The sequence below is a fragment of the Schistocerca americana genome, unplaced genomic scaffold (assembly GCF_021461395.2).
Source record: "Schistocerca americana isolate TAMUIC-IGC-003095 unplaced genomic scaffold, iqSchAmer2.1 HiC_scaffold_13, whole genome shotgun sequence".
In the NCBI taxonomy this organism is placed as follows: Eukaryota; Metazoa; Arthropoda; class Insecta; order Orthoptera; family Acrididae; genus Schistocerca; species Schistocerca americana.
In genome coordinates, this window is record NW_025725371.1 from 4,739,702 (window position 1) to 4,752,580 (window position 12,879).

A 12,879-nucleotide genomic window follows, 5' to 3' on the forward strand; every position below is an offset into this window, starting at 1 on the left:
GAATAGAGACTCCTCTTACAGTCGGTTCTTTGAGCATTCCCTGTGAGACCAGTATTAGTTTCCGATACACCACTGCAGGTACAATGTATTCCTTGTACCTTCACATTCACGATGAAACACAGAAATCGCATCGGAATTAAATACAAAAGGCACAATGCCGCCTTTCGTACAAGAATAGAGACTCTTCTTACAGTCGGTGCTTTGAGCATTCCCTGTGAGACCAGTATTAGTTTCCGATACACCACTCCAGGTTCAATGTATTCCTTGGACATACTCATTGACGATGAAACACTGAAATTACATCGGAATTAAATACAAAAGGAACAATGCCGCCTTAACTGCAAGATGAGTGAGACTTCTTAGAGTCTGTGCTTTGATCCTTTCCTATGAGACCAGTATTAGTTTCCGATACACCACTGCAGGTTCAATGTATTCCTTGGACCTTCGCATTGACGATGAAACACAGAAATTGCATCGGAATTAAATACAAAAGGCACAATGCCGCCTTAAGTACAGGAATAGAGACTCTTCTTACAGTCGGTGCTTTGAGCATTCCCTGTGAGACCAGTATTAGTTTCCGATACACCTCAGCAGCTACAATGTATTCCTTGGAACTTCACATTGACGATGAGACACAGAAATCGCATCGGAATTAAATACAAAAGGCACAATGCCGCCTTAAGTACAAGAATTGAGACTCTTCCTACAGTCGATGCTTTGAGCATTCCCTGTGATACCAGTATTAGTTTCCGATACACCACTGCAGGTTCAATAGATTCCTTGTACATACGCGTTGTCGATAAAACACAGAAATCGCCTCGGAATTAATACAAAAGGCACAATGCCGCAATAAGCACAAGAATAGAGACTCTTCTTACAGTCGGTGCTTTAAGCATTTCCTGTGAGACCTGTATTAGTTTCCGATACACCACTGCAGGTTCAATGTATTCCTTAGACATACACATTGACGATGATACACTGAAATTACATTGGAATTAAATACAAAAGGCACAATGCCACCATAAGTGCAAGTATAGAGACTCCTCTTACAGTCGGTGCTTTGAGCATTCCCTGTGAGATCAGTATTAGTTACCGATACACCACTGCATGTTCAATGTATTCCTTGTACCTTCACATTGACGATGAAACACAGAAATCGCATCGGAATTAAATGCAAAAGGCACAATGCCGCCTTAAGTACAAGAATAGAGACTCTTCTTACAGTCGGTGCTTTGAGCATTGCCTGTGAGACCAGTAATAGTATCCGATACACCACTGCAGGTTCAATGTATTCCTTGGACCTTCAGATTGACGATGAAACACAGAAATCGCATCGGAATCAAATACAAAAGGCATAATGCCGCCTTAAGTACAAGAATAGAGACTCTTCTTACAGTCGGTTCTTTGAGCTTTCCCTGTGAGACCAGTATTAGTTTCCGATACACCACTGCAGGATCAATGTATTCCTTGGACCTTCACATTGACGATGAAACACAGAATTCGCATCGGAATTAAATACTAAAGGCATAATGCCGCCTTCAGTACAAGAATAGAGTCTCTTCTTACAGTCGGTGCTTTGAGCATTTCCTGTGAGAAAAGTATTAGTTTCCGATACACCACTGCAGGTTCAATGTATTGCTTGGACATACACACTGACGATGAAACATAGAAATCGCACCGGAATTAAATACAAAAGGCACAATGCCGCCTTATGTACAAGAATAGTGACTCATTTTACAGTCGGTGCTTTGAGCATTCCCTGTGAGACCAGTATTAGTTTCCGATACACCACACCAGGTTCAATGTATTCCTTGGACATACTCATTGACGATGGAACACTGAAATTACATCGGAATTAAATTCAAAAGGAACAATGCCGCCTTAACGGCAAGATAAGTGAGGCTTCTTAGAGTCTGTGCTTTGATCCTTTCCTGTGAGACCAGTATTAGTTTCCGATACACCATTGCAGGTTCAATGTATTCCTTGGACCATCGCATTGACGATGAAACACAGAGATCGAATCGGAATTAAATACAAAAGGCACAATGCCGCAGTAAGTACAAGAATAGAGACTCTTCTTACAGTCGGTGCTTTGAGCATTCCCTGTGAGACCAGTATTAGTTTCCGATACACCACTGCAGGTTCAATGTATTCCTTAGACATACACATTGACGATGAAACACTGATATTACATCGGAATTAAATACAAATGGCACAATGCCGCCATAAGTGCTAGAATAGAGACTCCTCTTACAGTCGGTGCTTTGAGCATTCCGTGTGAGACCAATATTAGTTTCCGATACACCACTGCAGGTACAATGTATTCCTTGTACCCTCACATTGAGGATGAAACACAGAATTTGCATCGGAATTAAATACTAAAGGCATAATGCCGCCTTCAGTACAAGAATAGAGTCTCCTCTGACAGTCGGTGCTTTGAGCATTTCCTGTGAGACCAGTATTAGTTTCCGATACACCACTGCATGTTCAATGTATTGCTTGGACATACTCATTGACGATGAAACAATGAAATTACATCGGAATTAAATACAAAAGGAACAATGCCGCCTTAACTGCAAGATGAGTGAGACTTCTTAGAGTCTGTGCTTTGATCCTTTCCTGTGAGACCTGTATTAGTTTCCGATACACCACTGCAGGTTCAATGTATTCCTTGGACCTTCGCATTGACGATGAAACACAGAAATCACATCGGAACTAAATACAAAATGCACAACACCGCAATAAGTACAAGAGTAGAGATTCTTCTTACAGTCGGTGCCTTGAGCGTTCCCTGTGAGACCAGTATTAGTTTCCGATACACCATTGCAGGTTCAATGTATTGCTTGGACATACTCATTGACGATGAAACACTGAAATTACATCGGAATTAAATACAAAAGGAACAATGCCGCCTTAACTGCAAGATGAGTGAGACTTCTTAGAGTCTGTGCTTTGATCCTTTCCTGTGGGACCAGTATTAGTTTCCGATACACCACTCCAGGTTCAATGTATTCCTTGGACATACTCATTGACGATGAAACACTGAAATTACATCGGAATTAAATACAAAAGGAACAATGCCGCCTTAACGGCAAGATGAGTAAGACTTCTTAAGGTCTGTGCTTTGATCCTTTCCTGTGAGACCAGGATTAGTTTCCGATACACCACTGCAGGTTCAATGTATTCCTTGGACCTTCGCATTGACAATAAAACACAGAAATCGAATCGGAACTAAATACAAAAGGCACAATGCCGCAATAAGTACAAGAATAGAGACTCTTCTTACAGCCGGTGCTTTGAGCATTCCCTGTGAGACCAGTATTAGTTTCCGATACACCACTGCAGGTTCAATGTATTCCTTAGACATACATATTGGCGATAAAACATTGAAATTACATCGGAATTAAATACAAATGGCACAATGCCGCCATAAGTGCAAGAATAGAGACTCCTCTTACAGTCGGTTCTTTGAGCATTCCCTGTGAGACCAGTATTAGTTTCCGATACACCACTGCAGGTACAATGTATTCCTTGTACCTTCACATTCACGATGAAACACAGAAATCGCATCGGAATTAAATACAAAAGGCACAATGCCGCCTTTCGTACAAGAATAGACACTCTTCTTACAGTCGGTGCTTTGAGCATTCCCTGTGAGACCAGTATTAGTTTCCGATACACCACTCCAGGTTCAATTTATTCCTTGTACATACTCATTGACGATGAAACACTGAAATTACATCGGAATTAAATACAAAAGGAACAATGCCGCCTTAACTGCAAGATGAGTGAGACTTCTTAGAGTCTGTGCTTTGATCCTTTCCTATGAGACCAGTATTAGTTTCCGATACACCACTGCAGGTTCAATGTATTCCTTGGACCTTCGCATTGACGATGAAACACAGAAATTGCATCGGAATTAAATACAAAAGGCACAATGCCGCCTTAAGTACAGGAATAGAGACTCTTCTTACAGTCGGTGCTTTGAGCATTCCCTGTGAGACCAGTATTAGTTTCCGATACACCTCAGCAGCTACAATGTATTCCTTGGAACTTCACATTGACGATGAGACACAGAAATCGCATCGGAATTAAATACAAAAGGCACAATGCCGCCTTAAGTACAAGAATTGAGACTCTTCCTACAGTCGATGCTTTGAGCATTCCCTGTGAGACCAGTATTAGTTTCCGGTACACCACTGCAGGTTCAATAGATTCCTTGGACATACGCGTTGTCGATAAAACGCAGAAATCGCCTCGGAATTAATACAAAAGGCACAATGCCGCAATAAGCACAAGAATAGAGACTCTTCTTACAGTCGGTGCTTTGAGCATTTCCTGTGAGACCAGTATTAGTTTCCGATACACCACTGCAGGTTCAATGTATTCCTTAGACATACACATTGACGATGAAACACTGAAATTACATTGGAATTAAATACAAAAGGCACAATGCCACCATAAGTGCAAGTATAGAGACTCCTCTTACAGTCGGTGCTTTGAGCATTCCCTGTGAGATCAGTATTAGTTACCGATACACCACTGCATGTTCAATGTATTCCTTGTACCTTCACATTGACGATGAAACACAGAAATCGCATCGGAATTAAATGCAAAAGGCACAATGCCGCCTTAAGTACAAGAATAGAGACTCTTCTTACAGTCGGTGCTTTGAGCATTGCCTGTGAGACCAGTAATAGTATCCGATACACCACTGCAGGTTCAATGTATTCCTTGGACCTTCAGATTGACGATGAAACACAGAAATCGCATCGGAATCAAATACAAAAGGCACAATGCCGCCTTAAGTACAAGAATAGAGACTCTTCTTACAGTCGGTTCTTTGAGCTTTCCCTGTGAGACCAGTATTAGTTTCCGATACACCACTGCAGGATCAATGTATTCCTTGGACCTTCACATTGACGATGAAACACAGAATTCGCATCGGAATTAAATACTAAAGGCATAATGCCGCCTTCAGTACAAGAATAGAGTCTCTTCTTACAGTCGGCGCTTTGAGCATTTCCTGTGAGAAAAGTATTAGTTTCCGATACACCACTGCAGGTTCAATGTATTGCTTGGACATACACACTGACGATGAAACGTAGAAATCGCACCGGAACTAAATACAAAAGGCACAATGCCGCCTTATGTACAAGAATAGTGACTCATTTTACAGTCGGTGCTTTGAGCATTCCCTGTGAGACCAGTATTAGTTTCCGATACACCACACCAGGTTCAATGTATTCCTTGGACATACTCATTGACGATGGAACACTGAAATTACATCGGAATTAAATTCAAAAGGAACAATGCCGCCTTAACGGCAAGATAAGTAAGGCTTCTTAGAGTCTGTGCTTTGATCCTTTCCTGTGAGACCAGTATTAGTTTCCGATACACCATTGCAGGTTCAATGTATTCCTTGGACCATCGCATTGACGATGAAACACAGAGATCGAATCGGAATTAAATACAAAAGGCACAATGCCGCAGTAAGTACAAGAATAGAGACACTTCTTACAGTCGGTGCTTTGAGCATTCCCTGTGAGACCAGTATTAGTTTCCGATACACCACTGCAGGTTCAATGTATTCCTTAGACATACACATTGACGATGAAACACTGATATTACATCGGAATTAAATACAAATGGCACAATGCCGCCATAAGTGCAAGAATAGAGACTCCTCTTACAGTCGGTGCTTTGAGCATTCCGTGTGAGACCAATATTAGTTTCCGATACACCACTGCAGGTACAATGTATTCCTTGTACCCTCACATTGAGGATGAAACACAGAATTTGCATCGGAATTAAATACTAAAGGCATAATGCCGCCTTCAGTACAAGAATAGAGTCTCCTCTTACAGTCGGTGCTTTGAGCATTTCCTGTGAGACCAGTATTAGTTTCCGATACACCACTGCATGTTCAATGTATTGCTTGGACATACTCATTGACGATGAAACAATGAAATTACATCGGAATTAAATACAAAAGGAACAATGCCGCCTTAACTGCAAGATGAGTGAGACTTCTTAGAGTCTGTGCTTTGATCCTTTCCTGTGAGACCTGTATTAGTTTCCGATACACCACTGCAGGTTCAATGTATTCCTTGGACCTTCGCATTGACAATGAAACACAGAAGTCACATCGGAACTAAATACAAAATGCATAATACCGCAATAAGTACAAGAGTAGAGATTCTTCTTACAGTCGGTGCCTTGAGCGTTCCCTGTGAGACCAGTATTAGTTTCCGATACACCATTGCAGATTCAATGTATTGCTTGGACATACTCATTGACGATGAAACACTGAAATTACATCGGAATTAAATACAAAAGGAACAATGCCGCCTTAACTGCAAGATGAGTGAGACTTCTTAGAGTCTGTGCTTTGATCCTTTCCTGTGGGACCAGTATTAGTTTCCGATACACCACTCCAGGTTCAATGTATTCCTTGGACATACTCATTGACGATGAAACACTGAAATTACATCGGAATTAAATACAAAAGGAACAATGCCGCCTTAACGGCAAGATGAGTAAGACTTCTTAAGGTCTGTGCTTTGATCCTTTCCTGTGAGACCAGGATTAGTTTCCGATACACCACTGCAGGTTCAATGTATTCCTTGGACCTTCGCATTGACAATAAAACACAGAAATCGAATCGGAACTAAATACAAAAGGCACAATGCCGCAATAAGTACTAGAATAGAGACTCTTCTTACAGCCGGTGCTTTGAGCATTCCCTGTGAGACCAGTATTAGTTTCCGATACACCACTGCAGGTTCAATGTATTCCTTAGACATACACATTGGCGATGAAACATTGAAATTACATCGGAATTAAATACAAATGGCACAATGCCGCCATAAGTGCAAGAATAGAGACTCCTCTTACAGTCGGTTCTTTGAGCATTCCCTGTGAGACCAGTATTAGTTTCCGATACACCACTGCAGGTACAATGTATACCTTGTACCTTCACATTCACGATGAAACACAGAAATCGCATCGGAATTAAATACAAAAGGCACAATGCCGCCTTTCGTACAAGAATAGAGACTCTTCTTACAGTCGGTGCTTTGAGCATTCCCTGTGAGACCAGTATTAGTTTCCGATACACCACTCCAGGTTCAATGTATTCCTTGGACATACTCATTGACGATGAAACACTGAAATTACATCGGAATTAAATACAAAAGGAACAATGCCGCCTTAACTGCAAGATGAGTGAGACTTCTTAGAGTCTGTGCTTTGATCCTTTCCTATGAGACCAGTATTAGTTTCCGATACACCACTGCAGGTTCAATGTATTCCTTGGACCTTCGCATTGACGATAAAACACAGAAATTGCATCGGAATTAAATACAAAAGGCACAATGCCGCCTTAAGTACAGGAATAGAGACTCTTCTTACAGTCGGTGCTTTGAGCATTCCCTGTGAGACCAGTATTAGTTTCCGATACACCTCAGCAGCTACAATGTATTCCTTGGAACTTCACATTGACGATGAGACACAGAAATCGCATCGGAATTAAATACAAAAGGCACAATGCCGCCTTAAGTACAAGAATAGAGACTCTTCCTACAGTCGATGCTTTGAGCATTCCCTGTGAGACCAGTATTAGTTTCCGATACACCACTGCAGGTTCAATAGATTCCTTGGACATACGCGTTGTCGATAAAACACAGAAATCGCCTCGGAATTAATACAAAAGGCACAATGCCGCAATAAGCACAAGAATAGAGACTCTTCTTACAGTCGGTGCTTTGAGCATTTCCTGTGAGACCTGTATTAGTTTCCGATACACCACTGCAGGTTCAATGTATTCCTTAGACATACACATTGACGATGATACACTGAAATTACATTGGAATTAAATACAAAAGGCACAATGCCACCATAAGTGCAAGTATAGAGACTCCTCTTACAGTCGGTGCTTTGAGCATTCCCTGTGAGATCAGTATTAGTTACCGATACACCACTGCATGTTCAATGTATTCCTTGTACCTTCACATTGACGATGAAACACAGAAATCGCATCGGAATTAAATGCAAAAGGCACAATGCCGCCTTAAGTACAAGAATAGAGACTCTTCTTACAGTCGGTGCTTTGAGCATTGCCTGTGAGACCAGTAATAGTATCCGATACACCACTGCAGGTTCAATGTATTCCTTGGACCTTCAGATTGACGATGAAACACAGAAATCGCATCGGAATCAAATACAAAAGGCATAATGCCGCCTTAAGTACAAGAATAGAGACTCTTCTTACAGTCGGTTCTTTGAGCTTTCCCTGTGAGACCAGTATTAGTTTCCGATACACCACTGCAGGATCAATGTATTCCTTGGACCTTCACATTGACGATGAAACACAGAATTCGCATCGGAATTAAATACTAAAGGCATAATGCCGCCTTCAGTACAAGAATAGAGTCTCTTCTTACAGTCGGTGCTTTGAGCATTTCCTGTGAGAAAAGTATTAGTTTCCGATACACCACTGCAGGTTCAATGTATTGCTTGGACATACACACTGACGATGAAACATAGAAATCGCACCGGAATTAAATACAAAAGGCACAATGCCGCCTTATGTACAAGAATAGTGACTCATTTTACAGTCGGTGCTTTGAGCATTCCCTGTGAGACCAGTATTAGTTTCCGATACACCACACCAGGTTCAATGTATTCCTTGGACATACTCATTGACGATGGAACACTGAAATTACATCGGAATTAAATTCAAAAGGAACAATGCCGCCTTAACGGCAAGATAAGTGAGGCTTCTTAGAGTCTGTGCTTTGATCCTTTCCTGTGAGACCAGTATTAGTTTCCGATACACCATTGCAGGTTCAATGTATTCCTTGGACCATCGCATTGACGATGAAACACAGAGATCGAATCGGAATTAAATACAAAAGGCACAATGCCGCAGTAAGTACAAGAATAGAGACTCTTCTTACAGTCGGTGCTTTGAGCATTCCCTGTGAGACCAGTATTAGTTTCCGATACACCACTGCAGGTTCAATGTATTCCTTAGACATACACATTGACGATGAAACACTGATATTACATCGGAATTAAATACAAATGGCACAATGCCGCCATAAGTGCTAGAATAGAGACTCCTCTTACAGTCGGTGCTTTGAGCATTCCGTGTGAGACCAATATTAGTTTCCGATACACCACTGCAGGTACAATGTATTCCTTGTACCCTCACATTGAGGATGAAACACAGAATTTGCATCGGAATTAAATACTAAAGGCATAATGCCGCCTTCAGTACAAGAATAGAGTCTCCTCTGACAGTCGGTGCTTTGAGCATTTCCTGTGAGACCAGTATTAGTTTCCGATACACCACTGCATGTTCAATGTATTGCTTGGACATACTCATTGACGATGAAACAATGAAATTACATCGGAATTAAATACAAAAGGAACAATGCCGCCTTAACTGCAAGATGAGTGAGACTTCTTAGAGTCTGTGCTTTGATCCTTTCCTGTGAGACCTGTATTAGTTTCCGATACACCACTGCAGGTTCAATGTATTCCTTGGACCTTCGCATTGACGATGAAACACAGAAATCACATCGGAACTAAATACAAAATGCACAATACCGCAATAAGTACAAGAGTAGAGATTCTTCTTACAGTCGGTGCCTTGAGCGTTCCCTGTGAGACCAGTATTAGTTTCCGATACACCATTGCAGGTTCAATGTATTGCTTGGACATACTCATTGACGATGAAACACTGAAATTACATCGGAATTAAATACAAAAGGAACAATGCCGCCTTAACTGCAAGATGAGTGAGACTTCTTAGAGTCTGTGCTTTGATCCTTTCCTGTGGGACCAGTATTAGTTTCCGATACACCACTCCAGGTTCAATGTATTCCTTGGACATACTCATTGACGATGAAACACTGAAATTACATCGGAATTAAATACAAAAGGAACAATGCCGCCTTAACGGCAAGATGAGTAAGACATCTTAAGGTCTGTGCTTTGATCCTTTCCTGTGAGACCAGGATTAGTTTCCGATACACCACTGCAGGTTCAATGTATTCCTTGGACCTTCGCATTGACAATAAAACACAGAAATCGAATCGGAACTAAATACAAAAGGCACAATGCCGCAATAAGTACAAGAATAGAGACTCTTCTTACAGCCGGTGCTTTGAGCATTCCCTGTGAGACCAGTATTAGTTTCCGATACACCACTGCAGGTTCAATGTATTCCTTAGACATACATATTGGCGATAAAACATTGAAATTACATCGGAATTAAATACAAATGGCACAATGCCGCCATAAGTGCAAGAATAGAGACTCCTCTTACAGTCGGTTCTTTGAGCATTCCCTGTGAGACCAGTATTAGTTTCCGATACACCACTGCAGGTACAATGTATTCCTTGTACCTTCACATTCACGATGAAACACAGAAATCGCATCGGAATTAAATACAAAAGGCACAATGCCGCCTTTCGTACAAGAATAGAGACTCTTCTTACAGTCGGTGCTTTGAGCATTCCCTGTGAGACCAGTATTAGTTTCCGATACACCACTCCAGGTTCAATGTATTCCTTGGACATCCTCATTGACGATGAAACACTGAAATTACATCGGAATTAAATACAAAAGGAACAAGCCGCCTTAACTGCAAGATGAGTGAGACTTCTTAGAGTCTGTGCTTTGATCCTTTCCTATGAGACCAGTATTAGTTTCCGATACACCACTGCAGGTTCAATGTATTCCTTGGACCTTCGCATTGACGATGAAACACAGAAATTGCATCGGAATTAAATACAAAAGGCACAATGCCGCCTTAAGTACAGGAATAGAGACTCTTCTTACAGTCGGTGCTTTGAGCATTCCCTGTGAGACCAGTATTAGTTTCCGATACACCTCAGCAGCTACAATGTATTCCTTGGAACTTCACATTGACGATGAAACACAGAAATCGCATCGGAATTAAATACAAAAGGCACAATGCCGCCTTAAGTACAAGAATTGAGACTCTTCCTACAGTCGATGCTTTGAGCATTCCCTGTGAGACCAGTATTAGTTTCCGATACACCACTGCAGGTTCAATAGATTCCTTGGACATACGCGTTGTCGATAAAACACAGAAATCGCCTCGGAATTAATACAAAAGGCACAATGCCGCAATAAGCACAAGAATAGAGACTCTTCTTACAGTCGGTGCTTTGAGCATTTCCTGTGAGACCAGTATTAGTTTCCGATACACCACTGCAGGTTCAATGTATTCCTTAGACATACACATTGACGATGAAACACCGAAATTACATTGGAATTAAATACAAAAGGCACAATGCCACCATAAGTGCAAGTATAGAGACTCCTCTTACAGTCGGTGCTTTGAGCATTCCCTGTGAGATCAGTATTAGTTACCGATACACCACTGCATGTACAATGTATTCCTTGTACCTTCACATTGACGATGAAACACAGAAATCGCATCGGAATTAAATGCAAAAGGCACAATGCCGCCTTAAGTACAAGAATAGAGACTCTTCTTACAGTCGGTGCTTTGAGCATTGCCTGTGAGACCAGTAATAGTATCCGATACACCACTGCAGGTTCAATGTATTCCTTGGACCTTCAGATTGACGATGAAACACAGAAATCGCATCGGAATCAAATACAAAAGGCACAATGCCGCCTTAAGTACAAGAATAGAGACTCTTCTTACAGTCGGTTCTTTGAGCTTTCCCTGTGAGACCAGTATTAGTTTCCGATACACCACTGCAGGATCAATGTATTCCTTGGACATTCACATTGACGATGAAACACAGAATTCGCATCGGAATTAAATACTAAAGGCATAATGCCGCCTTCAGTACAAGAATAGAGTCTCTTCTTACAGTCGGTGCTTTGAGCATTTCCTGTGAGAAAAGTATTAGTTTCCGATACACCACTGCAGGTTCAATGTATTGCTTGGACATACACACTGACGATGAAACATAGAAATCGCACCGGAATTAAATACAAAAGGCACAATGCCGCCTTATGTACAAGAATAGTGACTCATTTTACAGTCGGTGCTTTGAGCATTCCCTGTGAGACCAGTATTAGTTTCCGATACACCAAACCAGGTTCAATGTATTCCTTGGACATACTCATTGACGATGGAACACTGAAATTACATCGGAATTAAATTCAAAAGGAACAATGCCGCCATAACGGCAAGATAAGTGAGGCTTCTTAGAGTCTGTGCTTTGATCCTTTCCTGTGAGACCAGTATTAGTTTCCGATACACCATTGCAGGTTCAATGTATTCCTTGGACCATCGCATTGACGATGAAACACAGAGATCGAATCGGAATTAAATACAAAAGGCACAATGCCGCAGTAAGTACAAGAATAGAGACTCTTCTTACAGTCGGTGCTTTGAGCATTCCCTGTGAGACCAGTATTAGTTTCCGATACACCACTGCAGGTTCAATGTATTCCTTAGACATACACATTGACGATGAAACACTGATATTACATCGGAATTAAATACAAATGGCACAATGCCGCCATAAGTGCAAGAATAGAGACTCCTCTTACAGTCGGTGCTTTGAGCATTCCGTGTGAGACCAATATTAGTTTCCGATACACCACTGCAGGTACAATGTATTCCTTGTACCCTCACATTGAGGATGAAACACAGAATTTGCATCGGAATTAAATACTAAAGGCATAATGCCGCCTTCAGTACAAGAATAGAGTCTCCTCTTACAGTCGGTGCTTTGAGCATTTCCTGTGAGACCAGTATTAGTTTCCGATACACCACTGCATGTTCAATGTATTGCTTGGACATACTCATTGACGATGAAACAATGAAATTACATCGGAATTAAATACAAAAGGAACAAT